The following is a 15,613-nucleotide window of genomic DNA, read 5'->3' on the forward strand; positions in this document are numbered from 1 at the left end:
GGGGGCGCGGCGGGGCCGGCGGGGCCGCTGGAGCCCGAGGGGGCGGCCGAGGGCGAGGGGGCTGGAGGCGAGGGCGGGGGCGGGCCGCGGCGGGCTCTGCGGGCAGTGTACGTGCGCAGCGAGAGCCCCCAGGGCGGCGCGGCCGGCGGCCCCGAGGCGGGTGCGCGGCGGTGCCTGCTGCGGGCCTGCGAGGCCGAGGGCGCCCACCTCACCTTCGTGCCCTTCGGGGAGCTCGACTTTGGGGAGACAGCCGTGCTCGACGCCTTCTACGACGCAGGTGAGGCGGTGTCCCCTTTCGCCCCCACCCCACTCCTCCCAGTTTTCCTTATCTTCGCACACGCCGCCGAAGCACCAGCTCTTCCTCCCCATCCTAGCACCAGCTGACTCTTTCGACAGGACCGCCCCACCTTTTGGGGAGGGCAGAGTATGTAGCCTTGTACCCTTTTACAGGTAAGAAAACAGAGGCCCCTGGCATTTATAGTTCTTTATTCTTCAGTTTTCTTAAACATCAGATGATCCAAGAAACAGCCTATAACCCAGTCGAGGCTGAGTTCCCCGCCCTCCACTAGTTATTCAACTGTTAGTTTCTCACTCCTGTGGGTCCCAACCCTGGCTACACGTTAGAATCACCTGTGGGAGCTTTTCAAACTCCTAATGCCCAGACTATCCCAGACCAATGACATCAGAATCTGAGGCCTCAGGATTGTCCAATGCTTCCCACATGATTCCACTTTGCAGTCAAGGGTGGGTAATGGTCTATTACAATGGGGGAGGGGGGAGGGGGCGTCTCTTAGAAATGCCCCGGTGTTCTTCTGCACACTTAACACAGATTGACAGTGGGGCTGTGCTCTACAACCAGTGTGCCAGATATATTTTATCCTGTAGTGCACAAACATTCCCGGCTTCAGGATCTCCTGCGTTGCTGGAACAGGACACTCAGCTCACTGTAATAAGTGTGCCAGAAGAACCCAGCCTTAAATCAGTGCTTTTGGTTGGCACGAGTTCCTCCAGGTGTGGAACGGATTGTTGCTTGGCTGTTTTCCTTACCGAGCCTTTGGAAGCTATGTGACCAGCCTCTGGCACTTGGGTGATATTCACAAGCATTGTGGGACAGTAGTTCACCTGGGAGACCCTGTGCCTTGGTTTCTCCACTGGTCAAACAGGAGTAACATGCCTGCCCTAACCCCAAAAGCTTGTGAGAAGGTAAATGGCGGCGGCCACACCGTGCTGATGAGATGGTAAGCCAGCTTTATTACCATCCATTCTTTGCCGGGATCTGTTTTCTGCAGAGCAAATCCTCCCCAGCTGGAAGCGGGGTGGGGTAGCGGGCTTGTTCAAACAAGTGGCTGCTGGGCCTTTGAAAACACTCCCTGGATGCTTCTGACCACTCGGAGTAGACTCTTCAGCGCAACATCTTTTTTAGAAAAGTTGTTCAGGAGCCCATTTCAGCTGGAACCACTCGGTTTTCTCAACTTCAGTTCATTCTCTGCTGAAAATGGAGTTTGAACAGACTCTTCTCTGAATGGTTAAATGTTCATTTGGCCATTAGGCACAGCTGTAGCCTCCTGCCTGCTGGTGCCGACTCTGAAAATTGGCGTGCAGTGGCTTTGCTTCTCTGTGTGTGTGTGTGTGTGTGTGTGTGTGTGTGTGTGTGTGTGTGTAAAACAAACCTTCATCTACTACCACAACCCCTTTCTTCTGGTTGGGTGTGAAGATTCATTCAGGCAGAAATCTTGGGCTTTCAATTCCAGAGCTACACAAAGAGCACATGACCTTTTCTTGTTCTGGGTCCTGATTGCCTTGAATTTTCAGCGGCAGTATGTACCTCCTTTGGTTGACCTTGGCCTGGTCTTGAATAAATCGTTTTTCAGTGCATCATCATAACTAGTAAGTTCTTTTCATAGGTTTGACAAACAATATACAAAACTCCCAAGAAGTCGGTTCACGCATTTAGACAGACACCACGCCCCCACCCCAGCTTCCTGATCTCTGCCATTCACAGCTTTTTGGTGTCTCCACCAAAAAGATATAAATCTGTCACTTTGGCTTTTTTGTAAAAGTTCTACAACCTTGCTCTCCAAGAACTGCTGAACTGTCCCAGGTGTGTTTCGGGGGGGTGGGAATCGTAGATGTGAAATTTAAGCACTTCCTATCTCCTGTTGTCATAATGAGTCAAGGCTGGGTTGGATCGTGTTCTCCATCTCCTTGTGCAGTTCTATGTGGTCCTGGTGCTTTGTGGGTCTGAATAGGAGGTTATGTGTCACCAGTGCCTGGGTGATTTGATGGGCTGCAGGAGAGCCATCAACCCATGCAAGGGGGCACGTGGGCGCTGTTGTGAAAGAAAATCGCCATAAGCCATGAGGGCTGAGGAGCATCTCATTGGCTTTTTTTAAAAAAAAAAAAAATTATGGTAAAGTATACGTAATATAAAATTTGCCGTTGAAACCACTTTTAAGTGTGGATTTCAGAGTCATTAAGTACAGTCGCACTGCTGTGCAGTCATCCCCACTATCCATTTCCAGAACTTTTTCATCATCCCAAACAGAATCTCTGTACCCCTTAATAACTTGCCACTCCTCACTCCCCCAGCCCCTGCGACCCACTGTCCTACCCTCTGTCTCTATGAGTTTGACTACTCTAGATGCCTCATATAAGTGGAATCATACAGTATTTGTCTTTCTTTGACTGGCTTATTTCACTTAGTGTGATGTCTTAGGCTGTGGTGAATAATGCTGTAATGACCATGGGTGGATAAATTTCTGTTTAAGTCTCTGCTTTCACATTTTTGGGTGTATACCTGGACGTGGAATTACTGTGTCAAACGGTAATTCTAAGTTTAATTTTTTGAGGGACGTTCTTTTTACTTTTAGCAGAGGTGGTGCTCATCTCTGTGTGCCTTTGGCCCATAGAAGGACCTGGTTTTTTGTTTCTTTGGGGATTTTTTTGTTTGTTTTTAACATCCAGCATCCATCCTCAGAGATGAGAGTCTCGAATTCAGTAAAGGTATCAAATTCAGCAAGTGAGGGTCAGTCGCTCGGTTACTTCTAGGATTTGGAGGACAAAACATGTCTCTCTTTTTTTGTTTTTTTTAGAAGAAACCAAACCGCCTTTTCTGAATATGCCTTGGTGCCTTTTTTTGAGGTGCCCATTTCTCTAGAACAGAATTCATAGTCACGACTTTAGCTAATGTACTGTGTGTGTTAGGTGTGTTTGCACAGAGCAGCCTCCTCTGCTTCCTCAGGTGCATGCTGTGTCTCCCTCCTGGAGGTTCTCAGTGCTTGTGAATGTATGGAAAACTCAGACATCCTACAGGAAGGAAACCTGGGTAACTCTGTCTCATGCTTTCCCAAACATTTTGACCACAGAAACTGTTCTCCCAGGATGCTGTAGTTGGATACGCTTATTGTGGTTATTGAGTTAGCTATTAACTGCTCCAATGACAAGAACGGCCCCTTTGATCAGGACCTGGGACTCAGGTGAGCTTCCCATACCTGATGTGCCTGACTCTGCCTGCCCTCCCTCCTCTCTGAACCTCACATACATGCTACTTTACTGACTCGGGGGCCCTGCTTCTGATTTTTTTCTTCAGCTATGTTCACAGTGATTTTAAACGTTGGGAGGTATTGCCACCTGCAACAGGAAATCCTTGCATTTCCTGAACATTGATTAAAAGACCAAGACATCAGTCTCCAGGTCAGTTACTTGACTTTGCTCTGTCCTGATGATTCCCCTTTTCTGGCAAGAGTCATTTGGAGGATGCAAAGTGTGGCAGACGTAGCTAGGTGGTCAGGAGATTGATGCTCCTACTTGTTGCTGGGAAGCAGGGACTACATTTTCCAGCACCTTTGAGTCTATATGGGCCATATAACTAGTTCTGGCCAATGAAATGTGAGTATTAGTCATGTCTGTCACTTTGGGCCAAGGCGTTGGCATATCTGTAGATGTTCTCGTACTCTCTCATCCCTTTCTGTGGTCTCCGTGGGGCCCTTGGAGGCTGGCTGTAGCAGATGGCAGTAGCACATGATGGAAGGTACCTGGATCCCTGAACCACTCTTTTGAGGATAGCTGTTGGACCAGGATCATCCGCTTTGGATTTTGCATAAGCAAGAGAGAAGCTTTAATTTAGTCAGGCTCCTAAGACCTGGGGGTAGTTTTTTTTTTTTTTTTTTTTTTTTTTGCCCGCGTTGGGTCTTGGTTGCTGTGCACAGGCTTTCTCTAGTTGTGGTGAGCCGGGGTTACTCTTCGTTACGGTGCATGGGCTTCTCGTTGCAGTGGCTTCTCTTGTTGCAGAGCACGGGCTCTAGGCTCGTGGGCTTCAGTAGTTGCAGCACGCAGGCTCACATGGCTCACGGGCCCAGCCGCTCCGCGGCATGTGGGATCTTCCCGGACCGGGGCACGAACCCGTGTCCCCTGCATTGGCAGGCGGACTCTCAACCACTGCGCCACCAGGGAAGCCCTGGGGGGGTTTTATAGTGGTAAGAGAGTGCAACTTGGGTTATGAAAATATAGCCCAACTGCTAGAAAGTTGTCTCCTAGGGCATGCCTTTGCAAGAGAAAGTCAGGTCATGTGTCATCTCATGTAATGGACTGTCACTGGTAAAAATATATGCCAACCGTGGGGCCCCTCACTATGCTGCTGTGGGCCAAGGAAATGGAATGGAAATGCTTGGGCCATCAGGTTCCTATCGGCCATGGGAAGAGACATTCTAGCTTCTTCCCTGGTTTCACTGGTTTTGGAGGCTAGGTAATTTTTTCCTTGTGTATTAAATGATAATGGAGGGATTCTGTTAGTTTTTATCCAACAGTAAGATTGGGATTTTTGCAACAAAAAAGGATATATAATGGTTTAAAATAAGGCCAGCTCTAGTTCCATTCTCTGCCTTTCATGGGGGTTGTGTCTCGCTTCACCTTCTATGATGTTATTCATGGATTCTTCGTTCGCTTGATGCGTTGTGTGGCATAGAGCGTGCCCACCAGGCTTCCGTAGAGTCTTCCACATTGCCTAATCTCCTTTGCAGTTAGCTGGGGTTCTTTTGACGAGTGCTGGCCAATGAAATGGGAGCGGCATCAACAGGTGTCACTTTGAAAGCGACTGAGAGTTAGATGATATGCCGCCTCCATCTCTCTTTGCCTCTGTCATGGCAAACTTGAAGGTTGTGTGTTCAAGATGGCAGTTAAGCGCCTGGAATTTGGGGGATTTGTCTGATGTGGCAGCATCGCCTAGCTCATTCTGACTAATACAGCTTGCTGTGCATTCTGCTAGAAATGCCTGAATGTATCTCCCGGCTGACTTTAATGGGCTTAATCCACAGGTGCATTGGCTCCTGCTTAAGAAAGAGACGTAGGGTCTTCTCCGGTGGTCCAGTGGCTAAGACTCCACACTCCCAATGCAGGGGGACCGGGTCCAATCCCTGGTCAGGGAACTAGATCCTGCATGCTGCAACTGAAAAGGTCCCGCATGCCGCAACTAAGACCCGGCACAGCCCAATAAATAAATAAATATTAGGGGGAAAAAAGAGAGAGAGAGCGACTTAAAGATGTCTTAAGACTTCTAATAATTTGGTGCATACCCTTTCCTCACCATTCTGGAAAATGCACGAAGTTCCAAGGAAGGCAGTCCTGTGGACACATGGCTGTGGTGGTCGTAGAATGCACGTTTTGTGTGCCACCTATACATGGTCAGGGGACTGGCCACATCTATCAATATTTCCAGCAGAATGTGAGGGCAGTAGTTAGACATTGCCTTCCCTTATGTAAGTAACCTTTGATGAGTGAAATCATCAATTTAGCAGTTCAAGTCAGAAACCTAGGAGTCATTCTTGACTCCACCCTGTCCCTCATGGCCAAATCCAGCCTGTTGCTTCCAAATGGTTCTCAAACCTGCTTCCCTTCTCTCTACCAAGGAAGTTTGCCTCTGTCATGGCAAACTTGAAGGTTGTGTGTTCAAGATGGCAGTTAAGCTCCTGAAATTTGGGGGATTTTTCTGATGTGTCAGCACAGCCTAGCTCATCCTGACTAATATAGCTTGCTGTGCATTCTGCTAGAAATGCCTGCCACCATCTTGGTCCAAGCATTGGCTTCTCTCATCCAGCTTACTGTCAGCAGCTTTGTAACTGGTCTTTCAAGGTTGGGCCAATCTCGGTGCATTCCAGTCCATGTCATCTGCTTAGAAGCCACCGTATCCTGGCACCCTCCCCCACCTGGCAGTCCTCCTCTGCCCAAAGCTCCTTCAGCCTTCACATCTCAGGTCTTCACGGAAGCCTTCACGAACTTCTCCCGCCCCCCCGTCAGTTGTACGCACACTGTGGTTTTCTTTGTTAGCAAGTAACACAATTGCAATTAAATAATTATTGATTTAATGGTTGGTCTTCTGCCAGACAGTGAACTCTTCAGTGGCAGGGAACCAGATGCAGTTTTCTTTGCTACACTTTGAGTGTTTCCTAGGAATATGTATCCAGCTCCTTTTGAGAATAACTCTCAGTGGACACAGGTGACACTTGGTTTCTCCTGTCGAGATGAAGCAAAATTTGTTGGGGACCCTCAAAAGGAAATGAGAATGTGGTTTCCTATAGAAACCAAGTTGAAAATGGTGGCCAGGCATAGTGCGATTGTGATTTTATTAAAAAATAAGATACATCCTAACGACACATTTCTGGGTGGTACATATCTAATAGAAGAAACTAGAAGAGCTCACACCGGCCACACTGGAATGGAAACAGTGGTTTGGATTGTGTGCTGGGCAGACTGGTTCTTGTTGTTTGTCCACATGTTCTATAATGTTTATTTTCTATAATATAAATGTGATTTTATTTCAGGCAAGTGCAGTAGGAGATTAAAGATGGGGCTGTAAGTCAGAAGCCTTCTCCCGCTTTTCCTGTCTCCCTGCCGGCCGGCTCAGGCAACAATGACTGTACATCCAGGGACCCGTGCACACGAGCCCCTGGCCGGACCTCAGCTGTCCTCTGCTGCACGTGGCTGCTGGCTTGCTCAGAGGGGCCCTTCCCTGAGGCTCCTTCCTTTTGAACCACTTTTACTGCTACTGACTCAGCATTGAGCCTGGAACTTTCCTTAACTTTTAGTCACGTGAACTGGCTGATGAGAGAAGCGTTGCACCTGTAGCATTGAATTGAGGCATTGCTGTTGGAGCCTTGAGTGCATACAGTGGGTAGATAGATATCTGTGGACTGGACCGCTGCATTACTGGCTGTATATTATTTGTTATGCGGGAAAATGTTTGTTCAGTTCCCAGTCGTCAACTTACAGATGTATTTTTGGAATACAAGCCATAAACTATCTTTTAAAGCCTTCTAAGTATCAGGCTTTGAGATAGGTGCCGTTTAAATCCCGGTCAGACAGTGTAGGCGGGAGAGGACTGAACTCTTGAAAAGCAAGCTGGAAAACTTCTTGTTTCCCAGTCCCCTGAACAGGTTTTGAGCTGTTGGGTGTGACAGGGCTTGGCAAAAATGCCTGGCGCTTATAGGGGCTTGGTTGGTGGTGGGGAGTTTTAGAGCAGAAAGGAGTCAAGCGGCAGACCTTGGCAGGAAGCCAGAGTTCACTCAGGAGTTGGGGCTGCGGGAGGGCAGCCCAGCGGCCAGGCAGAACTGGACACGGAGGGGCAGGGGGAGAGCGGGAGCATTCGATGTAGATGATTTTTTTCCTTCAGTTTTTTTATTATGGAAAATTTCAAGCATGTGCATTACTCAGCTTCAACAATTATTAACATTCTGCCATCTTTATTTCTTCTTGACCTCTACCCACTCCCCACCCCGTACTTGATTATGTTTCATCATTGTTAGTGTAAAAATGTATATACATTGAAATGTACAAATCTTAGTTGTACAACTTTGAGAAACGACTAAACCTAGGTAAGCAAATCCTATCACTAATATAGTTTCCATCTGCCCAGAAAGTTCCCTTATGTCCCCTCCCACTCATTCCCCTTTCCACTCACATTCCTGGCCCCGGGCGATGACTCTTATGCTTAGATTAGATTTGCCTTTTCTAGAGTTTTGTGTAAATGGACTCAGACAGTGTGTACTCTTCAGTGTCGGGCTTCCTTCACTCAGCGTGACTTTTTTGAGATTCATCCGTACTGTTGCTGTTATCAGTAGCTTGTTCCTTTTTAATGCCAAGTACTGTTCCATTGCGTGAATATATCACAGGTGGTTTAGCCATTCTCCTGTTGAAGGACATTTGGGTTGTTCCCAGTTTGGGGCTATTATAAATAAAGCTACTGTGAACGTTTGTATGTAGGTCTTTTTGATGGCAAATGTTTTTTATTCCTCTCAGGTAAAATACCTAGGAGTAGAATGGCTGGATCAAAGGGTAGGTGTATGTTAAACTATTTAAGAAACTTCCAAACTTTTTTTCAAAGTGGTACCATTTTAAATTCCTAGCACCGATGCACAAGAGTTCCCGTGGCTTCTTGCCCTCACCAACACTTTGTTATTACTGAGCTTTTCTGTTTTGGCCCTGCTAGTTGGGGGGTGTGGTGGTTTCTCATTATGGTTTTAAGTCACCTTTCCCTGATGATCAGTGATGTTGAGCACCTTTTCATGTGCTCTTTAGCCATGCAGACATCTTCCTTTGTGAGATGTGTGTTCTAGCCATTTACCCGTTTAGTTGGGCTGTCATCTTATTATTGAATTAGAAGAGTTCTTTATGTATTCCGGATTCAAGTGCTTTGTCGGAAGTATATTTTGTGAACATTTGCTCCCAGACTGTGGCTTGCTTATTCATCTACTTGTGACATTTGATGAGCAGAAAATTTTAACTTTGATTAAATCGAATTTAGGCTCTTCTCCTGTTAAGTTTGCCTTCTGTGTCCTGCCTAAGAAATCTTTGCCTAGGTCCAGGTTGTGGTTTTGCAGCTCCTCTTCTACGTGTTCTTCTGAAAACTTTATAGCTTTAGCTTTTACATTGAGGGCTGTGATTCGTCTCAAATTCAGTTTGACACAGGTGACTTTGGATAAACCAAGCCTGACACCTTGCTTCAAACATCTGGGAGATGGGTCTTGCCCCAGGATGAGTACTCCAGGGACGTGGGGTCTAGCTGGCAGGACCATGGCTGCCTCTCTCTCATCTCACCATCCAGGAACGTGTATGAAATGCAGGTTTTCCTTTAGGCATATTGCCTTTCTGCCTTCTGGAGTAAAAACTGACAAAACAGATCCGTGATGAAACTTTACCAACATGTGTTACATCATTGTATCCCACTGCGCCCAGCAATACGAGTGGCAGAGGGGAAAGGACATTGGCTTTACGGATCGGGTTTTAATTTCTGCCCTGTCATTTAAAGGCTGTGTGACCCTGGATAACTTACTTAACATCTCTGACCCCCATTTAAAAAACCTCTAGGTAGAGATTCAGTCAAGTGCCCTGAACTTAGTAAGTGCTCAGTAAATGTCAGTCCCCCGTGGCTTTGCCTTCCTTTTGCTCCCAGCAGTAAACACACCAGAACCTCAGTATGGAAGGAAATGTGCTCTGTGTAGTAGTAAAGACTGGGGGCTCACATCCTTTGGACGCTCATCCTGTTGTAGGGTCGTGTTATAGTTCTGCAGGTGGTTAAAAAAAAATTTTTTTCCCCCTAAGTTTTGAGGTTGGAGATCCATGCTAACTCCATTCCTGGTCCTGGGCTGCAGAAAGGAGGTGAGAAGGCACAAAACGCCGCTTTGTGATGAGCTCTTGATTTTTCCTTCTTACTGAGGTATAGCATATATACAGGAAAGGGTACGGTCTTGTGTACTGCTCTGTGACTTTTCACAAACTGTACACACCATGTAACCCAGCACGTGGATCAAAAAAGACAAGTGAATGCCGACAGCACCTCAGAGTGTGATCGCTTCTGTTTGCCAGCCTGGCCAGGAGTAACAACTATCTGTCTCTAGAGATTGGTTTATTCAATGTAAATGGAATCGTGTAATGCTGGTTCGTTGTGACTGTCTTCTTTCACTTAGTGTGTTTTCAGGATTCATCCATGTTGTGGTATATATCAGTACTTCATTACTTTTTTATTGCTGAATAGTATTTTGTATGGATATACCACATTGTATTTTTCCATCCTTCCGTTGATGGGGTTATTTCCAGTTTGGGCTGTTGTGAATAATGCTGCAAGTTTTTGTGTGGACTTGTGTTTGCATTTCTCTTGGGTATACGCCTGGCAGTGGGATTTCTGGGTCATAATGGTAACTCTAATGTTCTCTTAAAAGTTTTTTATTGTGATAAAGAAATACATCGTAAAATTTACCATCTTAACTGTTACTAAGTGTGCCGTTCATTCATATTGTTGGTACATTCATATTGTTGTGTAACCAGTCTCCAGAACTTTTTCATCTTACAAAACGAGAACTCTGTACCCATTAAACCACGATTCCCCGCTCTGCCCTTCCCGCAGCTACCAGTAACCACCATTCTACTTTCTGTCTCTGAGTTTGACTACTCTAGGTACGTTTTGTAAGTGGAATCGTACAGTGTTCTGGGTGTGTGTGTGGCTGGCTTTTTTCATTTAGCATAATGTCCTCAAAGTTGATCCATGTTGTAGCATGTGTCAGAATTTCCTTCCTTTTTAAGGCTGAATAATATTCTGCTGTATGGATAGACCACATTTTGTTTATCCATTCATCCATTGATGGACACTTGGGTTGCATCCACCTTACGTTTAACCTTTTGAGAAACTCCTTTCCAGAAAAATTTTCCAAAGCAGCTGCACCATTTTACATTCCCATCAGCAATGTGTGAGCATTCCAATTTCACCACATCCTCGCCAACACTTGTTATTTTCTGTCTTTCTTTTTAAAATTATAGCCATCCTAGTAGGTTTGAAGTGTTACCTCATTTTGGTTTTGATTTGAATTTCCTTGGTGACTAAGGATGTTGAATGTCTTTTCATGTGTTTATTGACCATTTGTATATCTTTGCAGAAATGTCTATTCAAATCCTTGGTCCTTTTTTTCATTTGGGCCATTTGACATCTTGTTGAGCTGTAAGAATCCTTTATATAATCTGGAGACATAATCCCTTGTCAGATATACGATTTGCAAATATTTTCTCCCGTTCGGTGATTTATCTTTTAACTTTCTTGATGCTGTTCTTTAACGCATGAGTTTTTAATTTTGAAGTCCAATTTATCTGTTTTTATCCCATCTGTGCTGTTTCCTCTTAAGTTTTTTTACTTTCTTATTTATCCTTTCAGTGTTTCTTTATGTCCATTGTCAGCAAGCTACAACCTGCAAGCTGGCTGCCTTTATTTTGTAACTAAAGTTTTATTGGAACGCATCCATTCTCCTGTGACCACTTTGGGGCTGCAATGGTGGAGACTGTGTGGCCCCACAGAGCCGAAGATATGTACTATCTGGCATTCTTATTCTCCCTTTCTTACTCAAAAGGTACCAGATCAAATACAGTTTAGCCAGGACACCTTTCCAAATCAGAATATGGGGATCTTCCTTATTCTTCTTTATAGCTGAATATTACTTCATTGGGTGGATGTATCATTGTTTATTCTACCAGTACCTTTTTTACGGGACACCTGGATGTATAGTTTTTTGCTACTAAGCTGCGATGAATACCTTCATACATGGGCCATTTAATACATGTATGGGTGTATTTGTGATTAGGTAGCCCAAAGTGGTGTTTGTGAATTAAAGAATAAATGCACCTGTAATTTTGGTAAACAGTGTCAGATTCCTATCTGTGGGTTATACTGTTACCTTTCTTTACAGCCTCACTAACAAAATAGGTTGCCAATATTTTAGAGTCTTGTTAACCTGATGGTTGAGGGATGATATCTCAATTAGTTTTAGTTTGTATTTCTCGTAACTCTGAGCGAAGTTGAGCGTATTTCCCTTTGTTTCTGAGCGCTATGTATCTATAACCCTCCCCCCTTTTTTCCTGTTGGTTTATGGGTCTTTGGGAGAGGGTCTTGATTTCTAGGAGATCTTTCTCTTTTTTAAAATTTGTTTATTTATTTATGTATTTATTTTTGGCTGCATTGGGTCTTCATTGCTGTGTGCGGGCTTTCTCTAGTTGCAGCGAGCGGGGGCTACCCTTCGTGGCAGTGCATGGGCCTCTCATTGCGGTGGCTTCTCTCATTTGCGGAGCACGGGCTCTAGAGCGCAGGCTCAGTAGTTGTGGCACACGGGCTTAGTTGCCCTGCGGCATGTGGGATCTTCCCGGACCAGGGCTCGAACCCGTGTCCCCTGCCTTGGCGGGCAGATTCCTAAGCACTGTGCCACCAGGTAAGTCCCTAGGAGATCTTTCTGCATTTGGGCCTAAACCCTTTGTCTTTTTTCTGCTGTTCAGACTGGATCATTTCTATGGAACCATCTTTAAGTTCACTGACCCTCTGTCATCTCCATTCTTGTGAGCCCCTCTAGGGAGTTTTTTGTTTTGCTTATTAAAATTTCCGTTCCTAAAATTTTCATTTGGCTCTTTCATTGTTAAGACTTTCTCTTTTTTCCATTCTTCTCAGGAGTGTTTACCCTCACTTCTTGGAGAATTTTTATAATAACTGCTTTAAAGTCATTGTCAGGTAATTCTCATGTCTGGGTCATCTTGTCATTGGAGTCTGTCGATTGTCTTTCCTCATGTGAGTTGATATTTTCCTGCGTCTTTGAATGCCAAGTAATTTAGGAGCCTATCCTGAGCATTTTGAATATTATTTTATGAGATTCTGGCCCTTGTTTATATCCTATGGAGTCTGTTGATATTTTTGCTTTAGCGGGCAGTCGGCCTGGTTGTTTCAAGTTGCCAAGGTCCGTTTCAGTTGTGGTGTCAGTTGTGATTTCAGAGCCCTTTTAGTGCTGTTCAGCTTTGTGCTTTCTGGTTTACTGGGGCTCCCTTTTCGGTCCTGTGGCCAGTTATTCCATTCGGCCTCACACTTGCCACAACTGGGCCCATGTCTGAGGCCAGGCGTTCAGAAGGAGAAAAAAAAAAAAAAGCAATGGAGATTCACCGCCACCACCCTTGGGACCACAGCTCCTTCAACTAGAGCAAAAGATTCCCCTCTCGGAGTTCCAGGCACCTGTGGGCCCGCTCTGCCACTGACTGTCTCTGCTGTCACCACTGCGGGATTGCAGGGGGCCTGTGGGTACAAGAGGACAAGGAAGAGGAAGACAGTAGAGAATTCCCTCACTCTCTCTGAGCATTAGGAGGCCCCTTTCCTGCCTTTTTCTAGAGGGTTTCTCCTGACGCTCTCTGTGTCTGCACCTAACACCCAGTTCTGGGTTTCAGGCTGCCTTTAGGCCAGGCTGGGGGAGACTGGGGGAAAATGTGAAGCTGGCTGTTGATTTGGTGGTTCTCTGAAATCTAGTCGTCTTCTCCAGGCTGCTTGCTACCGCTTACTTTTCACACTCCTAAAATAGCTATTCCATCCACTCTGTCTAGTTTTTATAGCTGCATTCATGGAGAGACAGGGTGGGATGTATTTTATTCCATCTTAACTTGGAACCAGAACTCAAACTTGTACCATTAAATTTTGAGGTGATTTTTTCACGCAGCAGTAGTAACCAGAATATAATAAAATATCTCTGCATCTTATCAAGCTTACCAATAAGCAAAAGTAGCCTCAATGCCAGCTGCATTGTATCAGACCACTTCTGTCCATACCTGATGCTCTGTGTGACTGTTAAGGTTGGGGGGCAAAAGAAATAGAATAAATGGAACAAAAGGAGATGGTTGACATGATAAAGGTGCTTGATTGGCCTCCAGTGTGTCCCTCTGAATATGTTGGTTGTGAGCTGGGAGCAAAGACCATTTTGATGTTTAGAATGACCATTGGATTGTCGTTGGATCTCACAAGGCTAAAGTTTCAAGACTTGTTGGGTGGGTTCATTAAAAAACGTGTTCTCTGTCCTGAGAATGAAAACCTTGCATCCAAAATACTTGTCCTTGCTAAGTAATTTTTGTAAAGGCTGTGGCTAGCGAGGCATGCTTGATGCAGATCATGAGGTCTGCATATTCATTTTCAAAGAACCACCTAAGAAAAAGGAAATGGGTACATGGGGGGAAAAAAGGAAATTAGAAGCGTTAAAGAGAAAGAAAAATGGCCCCATATCTAGCAACGAGTCACCACCATCACCACCACCAAATGAACTCAGTTGCCCTCCACAGGCTGTGGGGATGGACACCATTCGGGAAGCTTAGAGCGCGGAATGGGTGAAAACTCAGCAAAAGGCCCGGCACCTAGTGATGACCTTGAAGGAGCAGGTGATTTTGTTAAAAAGAAAGAGGGAATTCTTGAGGTAGACGTAAAAGCCAAGGGTCCTCTTGTGTTGACTGGTGGTCATTTTAATGAGACGATTGCGAGGACGAATTAAGAAATTTCCTACAATTTTGCCAGTATCAACAGGAAAGCTCAGCAGTAGCCTCATCACGGTTTGCAGTGTGCAGTAGCAGTACATCAAGTTCTCCTCTTCCCTAAAGCTGCCCACATCTTGAAGGTGATGTATGACGCAGAGCTTTTGGAAGAGGAGGTCATTAGCTGCTGCTTAGAAAAGCCTTTAAGAAATGTGTCGGAAAAAGTTTGCCAAAGAGAGTCATGTCAAAGCAGATCCCTTTATAAAAGAGTTGAAGGAAGCTGCTCCCAGGGAACCCGGAGGCGAAACTGTGAAGTGTGACCTCACGGATGATGATGACGATATTGTTACCATTTGAAGTGATGAATGCACCCTAGTTTGCAGTATAATGCTGCACATTTTTTTTCTCTTGTTAGTTGCAAGAGCAACATATACGTGACTTAAATTATGCTCTACTTTATATCACAAATATTTCACTGTGAGTGGTCTGAAATTAAGCGCAGTGAATCCATTCACCTCTGTGAGTAAACATAGTTTGCTTATATATGGCATCTTTCTTTTGAAAAATACTGGTAAATGGACATATCTCAATCGTACTTATAAAGTATAAAAATGATATATTTTTAGGCCCTTCTTACCAAAAAAAGATACTAGAAAGCAAAATATGGGGGCCGGGATATAGTTTACTGATGTCCCCACTCTCCCCCAACCCCACTCCCAGTTGAAACTTAATACTCCAAGAAACTAGTACCCATCCCACGTGGCACTTGGTAAGGATTTGTTGACTTCCTGACGCTGAATTCCTCCACTTCACAGATTCTTTGCATTGACCCGCCCTCAAGTATGTTGGAATTGAGCAGTAGTGGATGAAGTAAGATCTAAATTCTGGTAGGAGTTAGTAGAGCTGCCTCCTGTCCAGTAAATCTGGGCTCGGTTGTTTTTAGGTAGCGTTTAGATGGCCAGTGTTGCCATAAATCCAATCAGTTTTTTTTTTTTTTTTTTAACAGTGTCTTTAGCAGGAAAATTGTTCTAAAATCTAGTTGTTTTCATTTAGGCACAGCCAAGCTTACTTATATTCATTATTTCTTATTTTCCGCTGGGAGCAAGATAGGCTTACAGATAACCTGGAATATATTTAAGGACAGGCATGAGCCAGTACAGTCTCAGGATTACCATATGGTAAATCATTTGCCATCATATCGTTTCACTGACGAATGCTTTGCTTTGGAAATCAGATACTTTACGCGGGCCTCTCACTGTTGTGGCCTCTCCCGTTGCGGAGCACAGGCTCCGGACGCGCAGGCTCAGCGGCCATGGCT

At 45.2% G+C, this 15,613-nt stretch overlaps 1 protein-coding gene across 1 annotated transcript in view; it reads left to right on the forward strand.

The window, feature by feature from the left end:
• The first annotated feature begins 24 nt into the window (after positions 1 to 24).
• MAP3K15 (mitogen-activated protein kinase kinase kinase 15) overlaps positions 25 to 15,613 on the forward strand; it is a 156,330-nt gene continuing 140,741 nt past the window's right edge. The window contains exon 1 of the mRNA XM_007469314.1: positions 25 to 277. The gene's annotated coding sequence lies outside the window, so the exon portion shown is untranslated. The remainder of the gene's footprint in view (positions 278 to 15,613) is intronic.

Source organism: Lipotes vexillifer, unplaced genomic scaffold, assembly GCF_000442215.2.
Source record: "Lipotes vexillifer unplaced genomic scaffold, Lipotes_vexillifer_v1.1 scaffold1442, whole genome shotgun sequence".
Lineage (NCBI taxonomy): Eukaryota > Metazoa > Chordata > Mammalia > Artiodactyla > Lipotidae > Lipotes > Lipotes vexillifer.